Raw genomic sequence first — 11,544 nt, forward strand, 5'->3', positions numbered from 1 at the left:
TTTGCTTCTTTATGCATTGTTTTACATGTATGTTGGTCTTGACGCGTAAGTTACCCAATTTTATGGTGTAAAGAGTGGCACCTATGATGAGTATGAGTTCGGTGGGGAGGACATGATTTATATGTGTTGGGATTGGTAAGACTTAATTGAGGCATAGAGCATGTTTTGTGAGACGAGATGAGTGACATGTTTGTATGTTGAGTAATGAAAATGTAAGTGAATGTGGGCAAGGGATGATGCAAGTTTAAGGAACGTGAGAATGAAAGTATTGAAATAAAGGATGTGGATAGTAGCAACTTGAGATGTATAACGGATTATGGAGGGAGATGGTTAGAAATAGTGTTGAGTAAGAATATATGTAATGAAAGGTCGTTTTAGAGGAATTGAGACGAGTGGTATATAGTGAACTTAATGGGATATGTCGCGACGTGGATTTGTAGATAGTGACTGAGTTTGGAAATTTGTGTCACCGAGAGACGAAACTAATGTGTGATTTCCTTGGGCAATTAACGGTATAAAAAGAGAATTTTGATTTCTAGAGATGTAAAAAGGGAGATGCAATCGTTTAAACAGTGAACGTGGATTTTATGGATAGATTAGTGGCAAGTGTGAGTGATAGCATAATAAGAGAAGATCCATGGTAAGAAAGAGTGAGATGATGTCGGTAGAAAATAATGGAATTTGAGTTTTGGAGCAACGAAGGGGTAACTGGATTTCTAAAGAGTTAGCTAGAAGGAATAAGGAGTTGAACTATTAATTGGTATTATTGAGTGTAAAGAGAAAAGAAGGATAAAAGTAAGCTGAGGAAAATATTCACCGGAGTTATGTGATATAAAGGTAAGGAATCATTGAAATGTGTGATAGCGTCACGAGGATGTTAGCTAAAGGTTATATAGGAGTTTTGGGACAACATGATTGATAATGAGTTTCGAGGAATTAAGGGAGTAATAAGTTGGTGGAGTATTGACAGGATACGAGGTATTTGGTGGAGAGTTGAATGACAACACAAATAAGATAGTATTGGGAATAATGTTAAGGTAATTTTGTGGATGGGTTTGATGTTCGTTATTTGGAATGATAACCAAAGATAGGAGAAAAACCGTGTTATTTTGATATGAGTGTAAGAGGTTTGATATACGAGCAGTGGTGGTATTGTGGTGTTGTCACTAGTGGTTAAGGGTGATGGTATATTACAAAGGTAGCAATTCTAAAGAGGTTGATTTGGTAGGGACCTTATTGTTGTGTATGATTGTGAGAGGGTATAAGATGTGGTTAGATGAGGCGGATGCTAATAGTTGAATAGTAAAGGTATGGTTATATTTGGCAGGAAGTGATAGTTGTGCGAATGGGGGAATATGTTATGAGGAGCATATGAGTTAAACTCGGGCGACAGGTAACCTTTATCGAGTGGTAACTTACGTGGTCAGGATTGACTAGTTGGTTGTGATTACGGGTCTATGATATGTGTAAATGTTTGTGTGAGGTTCTGACCTCATAAGAAGTGGTATGGTGTGATAATTATAAAGTTGTTTTATGAATGTTCTGTAATATATATGTTGGACACGGTAATTTAATTCAATGATATCCGAAAAGGTAATAATTTGATTAATTTGACATGGCTAGTTATAATTTTATGTGTATTAATAACACATGTGTATTTCGTGAAATGGTAGAGATGATGTTCATGAGATGCTTATCTGTTTATCCATATAAAATGTTGTGTGGTGATTTAATAAAGTGGATTTGAGTAAGTTTTTCTTGTCTGAGAAGTTATGCTCAGTCAGTGTTTATGGGAATCGTATGCAGTTGTGATGTCTATCGGTGTGGTTGTGGTGCCTCGGGTGGTGATCCGGGCACGGTACATAGTGTTGTGATGCGGGTATTTTCGCACTACGGTGGCTGTTGGTGGCGGTGTTGTGATGCCGTCACCGGTTGTGGTGGAGTAGGCGGGATGATTATGATACGAGTTTTCGAAAGTGCATACCAGTTATACATAGATTGTTGTTTTGTTTGCTGTTGTTCTTTGTGAGTTTTGGTTGAACATGTAGACAGTTGTCTTGCTTATTGATGTTTTCTTTACCAGGTTAAGTTGAGAATGAGGTAGAGTATGATATGAAATAGAGTTGAATATGTTTTCGTTGTTGTCATGGTATAATGATGTTCTATTGATGGGACACGGTTGTGAGAGGTTGTTATAGTAATTTTGATCTTGTTCTAAATAAGGCTTTAGTGGATATGATAATGGCAAGTGATTCGTAGAACATGTGTGGTAATGATCTGATATATGCAGGTGGTTCATAATCTTTTGTTGGGACAGTGAGTGTAGGGTGTTGAGGGAATTAGTGTCATATTAAGTTATGTATGAGTTTTGCGGTAATGAAGGAAAAAACTTGAGGATCTGGAATGAGTGCACGTAACAAGTGTGGATCGTGAGTTATGCTTTTGATGATGGGAGTTTCATATAGTTTATATAGAGAGGTATGCCATATTGCGGTAATGTGGAAAAGTTGAAACTTTGGGTTAAGATAAAGATTTTGAGGTATAGGTTAGGTGGTGTGACGAGTGAATTGAAGTACGAGAATTGTTTAAGTAAGAGAGCCTTGGATATATGCATGACGAGTGTTTAGAGTATAGGTGGTTATCTATGACATGTGATGATGATGAGAATAATGAGAAGATATAACTAAGGATATAGTATTAGTAGGTTACGAGGACGTAACATTTATCTTAAGAGGAGTAGGATGGGATAAAAGAGATTTTGATGATTGTTCATATGGTAGTATATTTGGAAGTAGAGTGTTGGTGTAGCATAAGATATGGATTTGTATATGTTGTGGTTAATAGTGTTAAAAGGTCACGGACGTGCTTGTAGTAGTTTGATGTTAGGAATGCGAGAATACTTCGATAGTGTTGACAGTTGGATGATGAGATTATGAGTGTGAGTAAACTTCGAGGACGAAGTTCCTTTTAAGGGTGGTAGAATGTAACATTCCGTTTGAGGTCTATGAGTGTCTTGATTTTGGATTTGATAGTGGATGATATTATGGAGCTAGCAGCGTTAGAGGATGGTAGTTGGTTATGTATGGAGTGGGTGTCGTGAGAGATATATATGTGGTGGATACGATATCGTGAGTCATGTTAGGGAAGTAAACATAGTTGGTGGAGTGGGTGTTAAAAGTTCATGTTGTATGTTTGGTCGAGTTCTTGAGTTCTTAGTTATGTTGTTGTGTCTTGGTCGAGCTAGTATGGTTGTTTTTATGTATGGGTTGAACTTCGGGGACGAAGTTCTTTTTAAGGAGGGAAGACTGTAATACTCCGTATTTATGAGTCTTTGGGTACTCTATCGAGTAGGCCTTACTCGGTCGAGTAAGGGAGTTTTGCGAAATAAAATAGTTTCGACTGTTAGGTACTCGATCGAGTAACTAGGGTACTCGATCGAGTAAGGGGTACTCGATCGAGTAGCCTTGGGTACTCGATCGAGTAGCCGGTTTACGGGGTGATAATTCGACGGGTTTTGTTAATAACACGGATTAATATATAAATCTTTCCGTCACTTTCATAATACACCTTTACAAACCTAATAACATTAAAAGGAGATTCAAGTTACGTTCTTCGCATTCATCCGTGTTGTTGACAAATCCCGGAGCTTGAGAGGTCGGATTTCATTGTTCTTTGCATCATAGTGTTCCTTGCGTCAAGGGTAAGTCCTACATACCAATTTTATAGCGTTTGGTTGACTTTGTTTAAACCCTAATTTTGGGATTGGGGGTTTTTATGATTTGTTAAGGTTAGATGGTGATTATGTGATTATGTGATAGGAGAAGGATTTGTAAAGGAGAGGTTTTGAGACAATTTTGCTAGATCGTCCCGATGATTGTGTTGCTTTCCAGGTAGGATTTCCTACTCAGTATTAGTCCCATGATGGGATATTGGTGATGTGCTGTAGTTAGTTGTTTGATATGATGATTGTGTTTGTGGTTGTGATTGTGATTGTTGTCTCTGGTTCTCGAGATGCGTTCTCGGCTGAGTGGAGTCACTTGCGGGAGTGGCTTCACGCCCTAGTTTCGCCCTTCGTGGAACCCGCCACGGAAGGGGATGTGCACATTAATGGACAGGGTTATCGCTCGGTATGATGAGTGGGGCTTAGGTGGGAACGGCTGCGGTCCCCCATGGCGTGGTGGGTCCGGTGGACGATCGGTGATTGAGATTGTTGGGATTGGTGTGGTTGTGTGTGTGTGTGACGGTTAAGCTGTTTGTTTATCTTATCGTTGATATATATTGAATTGTGTGATTAGTACTGACCCCGTTTAAATGTTTTAAAAACTGTGGTGATCCATTCGGGGGTGGTGAGCAGTTATTGAGCAGGTATGATATGACGCGTATGGGATAGCTGGGATGAGTGTCTTCTCCGATTACTTAGAGGCCATAATGGAAGTTTTTATGGATGATTTTAGTGTTTATGGGAGGGACTTTGACTCATGTTTGCATAATCTTTCTCTTGTATTGCAAAAGTGTGAAGATGTTAGCCTTGTTTTAAATTGGGAAAAGTGTCACTTCATGGTCAATGAAGGAATTGTCTTGGGTTATTTGATTTCGGAAAAGGGCATCGAGGTCGATAAAGCTAAAGTTGAGGTGATAGAGAAACTCCCACCTTCCATGAATGTTAGAGGGGTGAGAAGTTTTCTCGGTCACGCGGGTTTTTATCGTCGTTTCATAAAAGATTTTTCGAAAATAGCAAAACCCCTCACTCAACTTTTGCTTAAAGATGCCCAATTCCAATTTTCTAATGAGTGTGTTGAAGCTTTTAATAGAATCAAGGAGGCATTAATCTCGGCACCAATCATCCAACCCCCAAATTGGGAGTTACCTTTTGAGATTATGTGTGACGCTAGCAACTACGCCGTTGGAGCGGTTCTTGGCCAACGGGTAGGGAGAGCTCTTCATGCCATCTATTACATAAGCAAAACCCTCGACCCTTCTCAAGTGAATTATGACACAACCGAAAAGGAGCTCCTTGCCATTGTTTATGCTTTGGATAAATTCCGTTCCTACTTGCTTGGATCCAAAGTGATTGTATTTTTGGATCACCGTGCTCTTCGACATCTCTTGATAAAGAAGGAGGCAAAACCAAGATTGTTGAGATGGATTTTGCTTCTTCAAGAATTTGACTTGGAAATAAGAGACAAGAAAGGAGCCGAGAATGTAGTGGCGGATCACTTGTCGAGGATCCGGTTTCATGATGAAAATGGAGAAACCCCGATCAATGACTCATTTCCCGACGATATTTTGATGGCTATTCAAACACAACTTGAAAGGCATATCACTCCATGGTTTGCCGATTATGCCAATTATATTGTTGGAAAAGTGCTCCCTCCAAATTTGAACCACAACCAAAGGAAGAGATTCCTATTCGAAGTGAAGAGGTACTTTTGGGATGACCCAAACCTCTACAAGGAGTGTAGTGATGGGCTCTACCGGAGATGCATCCCTCAATGGGAAATCCAAGGAATCTTGGAAGGATGTCATTCATCACCCTACGGTGGGCACCATGGAGCAAGGAGAACCGTTGCAAAAATTCTCCAATCGGGCTTCTATTGGCCTACAATGTTCCAAGATACAAGAGAATTCATCATTCATTGCGATGCTTGTCAAAGAACGGGGAATATATCTTGGAGGAACGAAATGCCACAAAGGGGCATTCTAGAGGTAGAGATCTTCGATGTTTGGGGAATTGACTACAAAGGGCCCTTTGTGACATCCAATGGGAATAAGTACATCCTTGTGGCCGTAGATTATGTCTCAAAGTGGGTGGAGGCAATTGCCACCCCAAATGATGATGCAAAAACGGTCACCAAGCTTTTCAAAAAGATAATTTTTCCAAGATTTGGAGTTCCTAGAGCAATCATTAGTGATGGAGGAACACATTTTCATGAGAAGAAGCTTGCATCCCTTTTGACCAAATATGGTGTTCAACATCGAACCGGCTTGGGATATCATCCTCAAACAAGCGGTCAAGTGGAAATTTCAAATAGAGAGATCAAGCAAATCCTTGAAAAAGTTGTGAATAAGACTCGGAAAGATTGGAGCACAAAGCTTGATGATGCTCTTCGGGCTTATAGGACGGCCTACAAGACTCCCATAGGAGCCTCCCCCTACAAGCTTGTCTATGGAAAAGCATGTCATTTGCCAATCGAATTGGAGTACAAAGCTTATTGGGCAATCCGAGCACTTAATCTTGATCTCAAATTGAGCGGTCAAAGAAGGATAATTCAAATCCAAGAGTTGGAAGAATTCCGACTACAATCCTATGAGAATGCAAAGATTTACAAAGAAAGAACAAAATTGCTTCATGACAAAAGAATTAGACAAAAGGCCTTGCACAAGGGAGACAAAGTCCTTCTATTCAATTCCCGCTACCGACTCTTTCCGGGAAAGTTGAACTCTAGATGGATGGGTCTCTATGTGATAACCGAAGTTGGGAAATATGGAGATTTCGAACTCAAGGCAGAAGATGGAAGCAAGTTCAAGGTAAATGGTCAAAGGTTGAAGCCCTACTATGAAGGAGCATTTGTTGGAGAGGTCGAGGCTACCTACCTCGGGCCTCCTCCCCCTTGAAAGGACCATCTAAGGGAGAGTTGGTGGAGTCCTCCCTAAACCACCACTTGTAAATATACTAACCCTCTAACTTGTATTTATTGCATTTGTTTTAATAATAGCATGAACTCTTTTCATGAGCGTAAGTAAGGGAGGGTTACTAATGATTTTTGAATGAAGGAAGGAACAAATGCTCAAGTGTGGGGACGCATCTAAGAAAGGAGAAGAAGTCAAAACTCGCAGCCTGAATCCGTGCGGATTCCCTGGAATCCGGCCGTCTTGCTGGAATCCGGGCGTTTAGTGGAAAAACCGTCCGTCCAGCTGCGCTGAGAAATTGAAGATTTCTGGACTGAGGTCGAATCCGAGCGTCCTGTGAAGAATCCGCCCGTCCTAAGGAATCCGGCCGTATTTGAAGAAAGACGCCCGTCTTTCTACCTGTGCATTTCAAAGAAAATCTCTGTAGCAGAATCCGCCCGTCTTTTCAAGAAGACGCTCGTCCCACCTTAAAAGAATCCGAGCATCTTATGCACGGGACGCCCGTCTTGAGGCGTCAAAATTTTGGGAATTTTCTCTGTGACAGAATCCGAGCGGATTGTCAAGAATCCGCCCGTCCCGTGGAGCAATAATCCGAGCGTCTTCACCTCGAATCCGCTCGTCTTCTCACGGTGCCTTGACCCGACTTCTTCCTATTTAAAATACCCCCCACCACACATACATTGACACATCACTATTCCTTCCACTTACCCTATAAAACCCACCTCCTTATGACTCCCATACATATCCAAATCACTCTCTTTACCCACAAAATCAAAAATCCCCAATTCTTTTAGGGTTTCCAACACTCAATCAACAAGGAACATCCTTAGAAATTCTCAAATCAAAAGAACCCAACAAAAGAAGCAAGAATGGCACCAAGGAGATCCACCTTTAGGAGTGCAAGAAGACCAAGGATGGTGGGAAGTTCCTCTACCTCACATCTCAACACCATTAGAAGGGAACATGTAGAGATTGTAGATCTCACAAGGCTCGATGATTTCTCGAATGTGGAATTCCTTGATGATGTGCAGAGATTAGTCTTCCACCGGCTCCTAAGTAAGAATATTCTTCCAACTAAATTTCTTTGTCATGCTACCTTAAGAAAGCTTGGGATTTTTCACCAAGTGGAAGCCCTCTTTGAGGTTTTTGGTCTTTCAACCCTTTTTCGCATGCATGAACCAACCTATCGGTCCCTTGTGCTAGAATTCTTAAGCTTTTTGAAGATTACAACCGTGAACAAAGTGATATGCATAGAGTTTAGGTTGGAGAATGTTTCTAGGATGATGACCCTTGTAGAGTTCGCCAATGTGTTCGGACTTGATGTTTCGCCTACCCGAACATCAAAGCCCAAAAAGTATAATGTTGCACCTTTGTGGAGGGCCATGACGGGCCGGGATTTCATTCTTACCAAGGAATGTCTTGCTTTTCACATCCAAAACCCGATCTTGAGGCTTACATATCGATTTCTTTCGGGTACTCTCTTCGCCCGCCGAGATCCGGCCATCGTCAACCAATTGGACCTTGTGTTTATGGAATTATACCTCAACATTCAAGGGAGAGATGGGTATCACTTTAATGCACCTCTAGTTTTACTAGAGAAATGGGCAAGGTTTAGAAATGGGGATGATGATGGAATGAAGCACATAGTGAATGGTGGACTCATAACTAGACTTGCAAAGCACTTCAACCCAAGGTTCAATGAGAACAATGAGTACACTCCACTTACGGGGAGCACGAGAATTAATGAAGATCTCCTTGTCGTCCAACACCATTGGATAACCCTTGAGGGGGTCGATAAGAGGATAAAGTGGTTGACAAAAGGGAGCGATCCGATCTATCTCCCAATAACCGATCTACCACGGATCTCCCCAAGAAGAGGAAGCTTGTCCCCAATGCCATCCTACCTCATCCCAAGTCAAACAAAGCAAGCTCCACCACCACAAAATCCACCACCACCACCACAACAAGAACAACAAACCCAAAATGAAAAGATAAAAGTGCCTCCCTACCCCTTTCCCTACCAACCATATAACCATCCAAATCCCTTCATCCTCCCCCGTGACGACTTTGTCACGGGAATTTTGCAAGATTTACACTACCGTCAATATGAGGCCTCCGTGGACACTTACTATGCTCTTTACCCCCAATACCATGAGATGGCTCAAAAAGGACGGATTAGTGAAGAAGGAGCTTTCCCTTCATGGGCTCAAATGGAATTGCTCTTTCCCAACTCGGAGAAGGCTAATGAAGGGGCGAACGGTAGACAAGGGGAGGAGAGTGGCAATTCTTGTGGAGGTGACACGGTGAAGCTTGAGAGTGAGGAAGACGAATTCATGGATCCAAGTTTAAGTGATGCTTCAAAGGATATTTGGGATAGCGATATAGAGGGAGATGATGCCGATGTCTAGGAGACCACTTCATCACTAGGTGGAGCAAAGCAAGAGCACCCACCTAAGTTCAAGTGAAGTTTTCTCATCTCTCCTCTTTATCTTTATTTTTCATGAAAAGAAGTTTGTGTCTTGTACCTTTGTATTTTATTTCATTTTGATCATTGTTGGAGTAGTCCTAGCCCCATTAGAGGACTCACACCTCGGTACCATTGAGGTGTTCTCATTCTATTGTTCCCATTTTCAAAATACAAAATGACAAATTAGTTTCATGCATAGCATAGTGTGTGCATGAACTATACCCATCCTTGGACATTAGCAATAGTGTCTCACTCGGTTTGGGGAAGTTAATGCATACGCAACGGGAGGTAATCTAAATTATCCTCTCCGTCATAACAAAAACCATGCATCATGTAGTGTAGCTTAGTATAGATTGCATTTAGTATAGAAATCATGCATCATCTTTGCATAATTTCCATCATTTTGGCCATTGAGGACAATGTCCATATTAGTGTGGGGATGGGAATTCTAACATTTAACTCTTATTCAAAAATCCAAAAAAATTGAAAAATTTCAAAAATCATAAAAATTTGAAAATTGAAAACCCAACAACATGTTTATTTCCTTTTGTAGTCTTGTATATATTGTTTTGTATATATATTGTGTTTGTTCTATCCTTGTTCACATTGATTGACTACGCCACATCCGAGACATGAGGATATTGAAGACCGCATGGTATGATCTTTCCAATCTCCTTTTTCCTCTTTATGTTAATGACTATGTGGCTTTATTTTGATTGATGCGGTATAACAATGTGAACTTAGGACTTGCATTTAGTTTATATGGCATATTAGTTGGTAGAATCATATGCATTAGGATGTATATATGTTAGTTGCATCATGGCATGTAGTTTGCATGTTAGAAAAAATTTTGCGAAACCGTCTACTTGGGAAGCTTGACTAGTGTATATAGGCCCTAGTAGATGCTTTTTCTTATTAAGACTTTGCTTGTTAGAATACTTGTAAAACACCCTAGGATGTGTCATCCTAGTATCCTTTGACCCATGGATTAAGGCCTAGTCAAGAGTACCTTGTGGTGTGATAACTCCTTGGCTACCGTTTATTCCAAGGTGACCCTTGAAACCATGCAACCATTATTCATCCATGTTCTACCATATATTTTTGTCATCAAAGGGAATGGGCACAAAAAGAAATCAATTTGAGTTCAATGAAATGAAAAGTGAAAGAAAGTTTGCAAAAAAAAAAAAAAAAAATGCATCAAATGAAAAGTGGAGCAAAAATAGAACTCCTAAAGCTTCAAATATAAGGCACCCTCGTTACTAATTGGGGTGACTTTGAAAATGTTCAAAAGAAAATGCAAAAAGTTGAAAATTGTCAAGTGTTGAAAAGCCAAAAATCAAAAAGAAATGGCAAAAAGAAAGTGTTCTCAAATGTTATATGCCACAAGAAATTGGGGGGAAAAACAACAATGAAAGCAAACTCCCAAAATGAAACTCAAATACTATCGATCCCTTTTCCATCTTATCCATTTTTGTGCATGGTAGAGAGGGGACGACCCTTCTTCTTGTCTAGGCAAGAGGGGGAATTCCGCGATCCTCCAGTGTTTCTAACACCATAGGGAGTCTACTCTTGACAAAAGCATTTAACGATTGAGGACAAAAGTACCCTAGCTTGACACAATTTAGAGGTGATTTATTGGTATCCTTCTAGGCTTAGTAGTTTGAAGAAATTGCATCTATGAAGGAGTGTGTACCCTTGAATTGCTTCCCTTGTAGATAATTTCCGCCACTTAGATGAGGAAAGTGGCTATTCTTTTTGTAGATGCATCCATTATGTGTTTTTGTGTGCTTAAAGTTTGGATGTGTCGCCATTTTGGCAAGACCCACCTTGCCTTGCAAGAAGGCATCCTACCTCATGGTTGTCTTGTTGTGAGTTGAAGGGGCGGAGTGAGACCCGCTAATTGTCTCATATCGGCTATATTATTAGGATAGGTTAGTATTGGTCCTATTCTTTGTCACCTCTTTACTCGGGACGAGCAAAGGTTCGGTTTGGGGATATTTGATGTGACCATAATTGGCGCATATTTAGCCCCCGAATTAGCCTTGTTTCCATGCTTTTTAGTGCTTATTTGGGTCATTTCTTATCTTTAGTTCTTTGTTTTGCATATTCTTTGAGATTTTGATCCCTTGGTAGGAAAGGAGTAAGAATCTTGCATTTTCATGGCTAAACGAGACTAAATTGATCGAATTCAATGACCAAGCATCAAGGAGAGACAAGATTAGAAGGCCTTTGTATATATAATAGTAGAAGAGCAATGTTGAGAAAAGATCCTTGAGTCCCCAAGGAAATCCCCAAGGAATTTATGAAGAAAAGGGAAGAAAAGAAGAAAAATTGTTGCTGACTGACAATCCGAGCGGATTGTCACCAATCCGTCCGTCCCGCAAAGAAGACAATCCGAGCGGCTTTGCCACAACCGCTCGGATTCCCCTCCACAATCCGCCCGGATT

Source organism: Silene latifolia, chromosome 2 (genome assembly GCF_048544455.1).
Source record: "Silene latifolia isolate original U9 population chromosome 2, ASM4854445v1, whole genome shotgun sequence".
Taxonomy (NCBI): Eukaryota; Viridiplantae; Streptophyta; class Magnoliopsida; order Caryophyllales; family Caryophyllaceae; genus Silene; species Silene latifolia.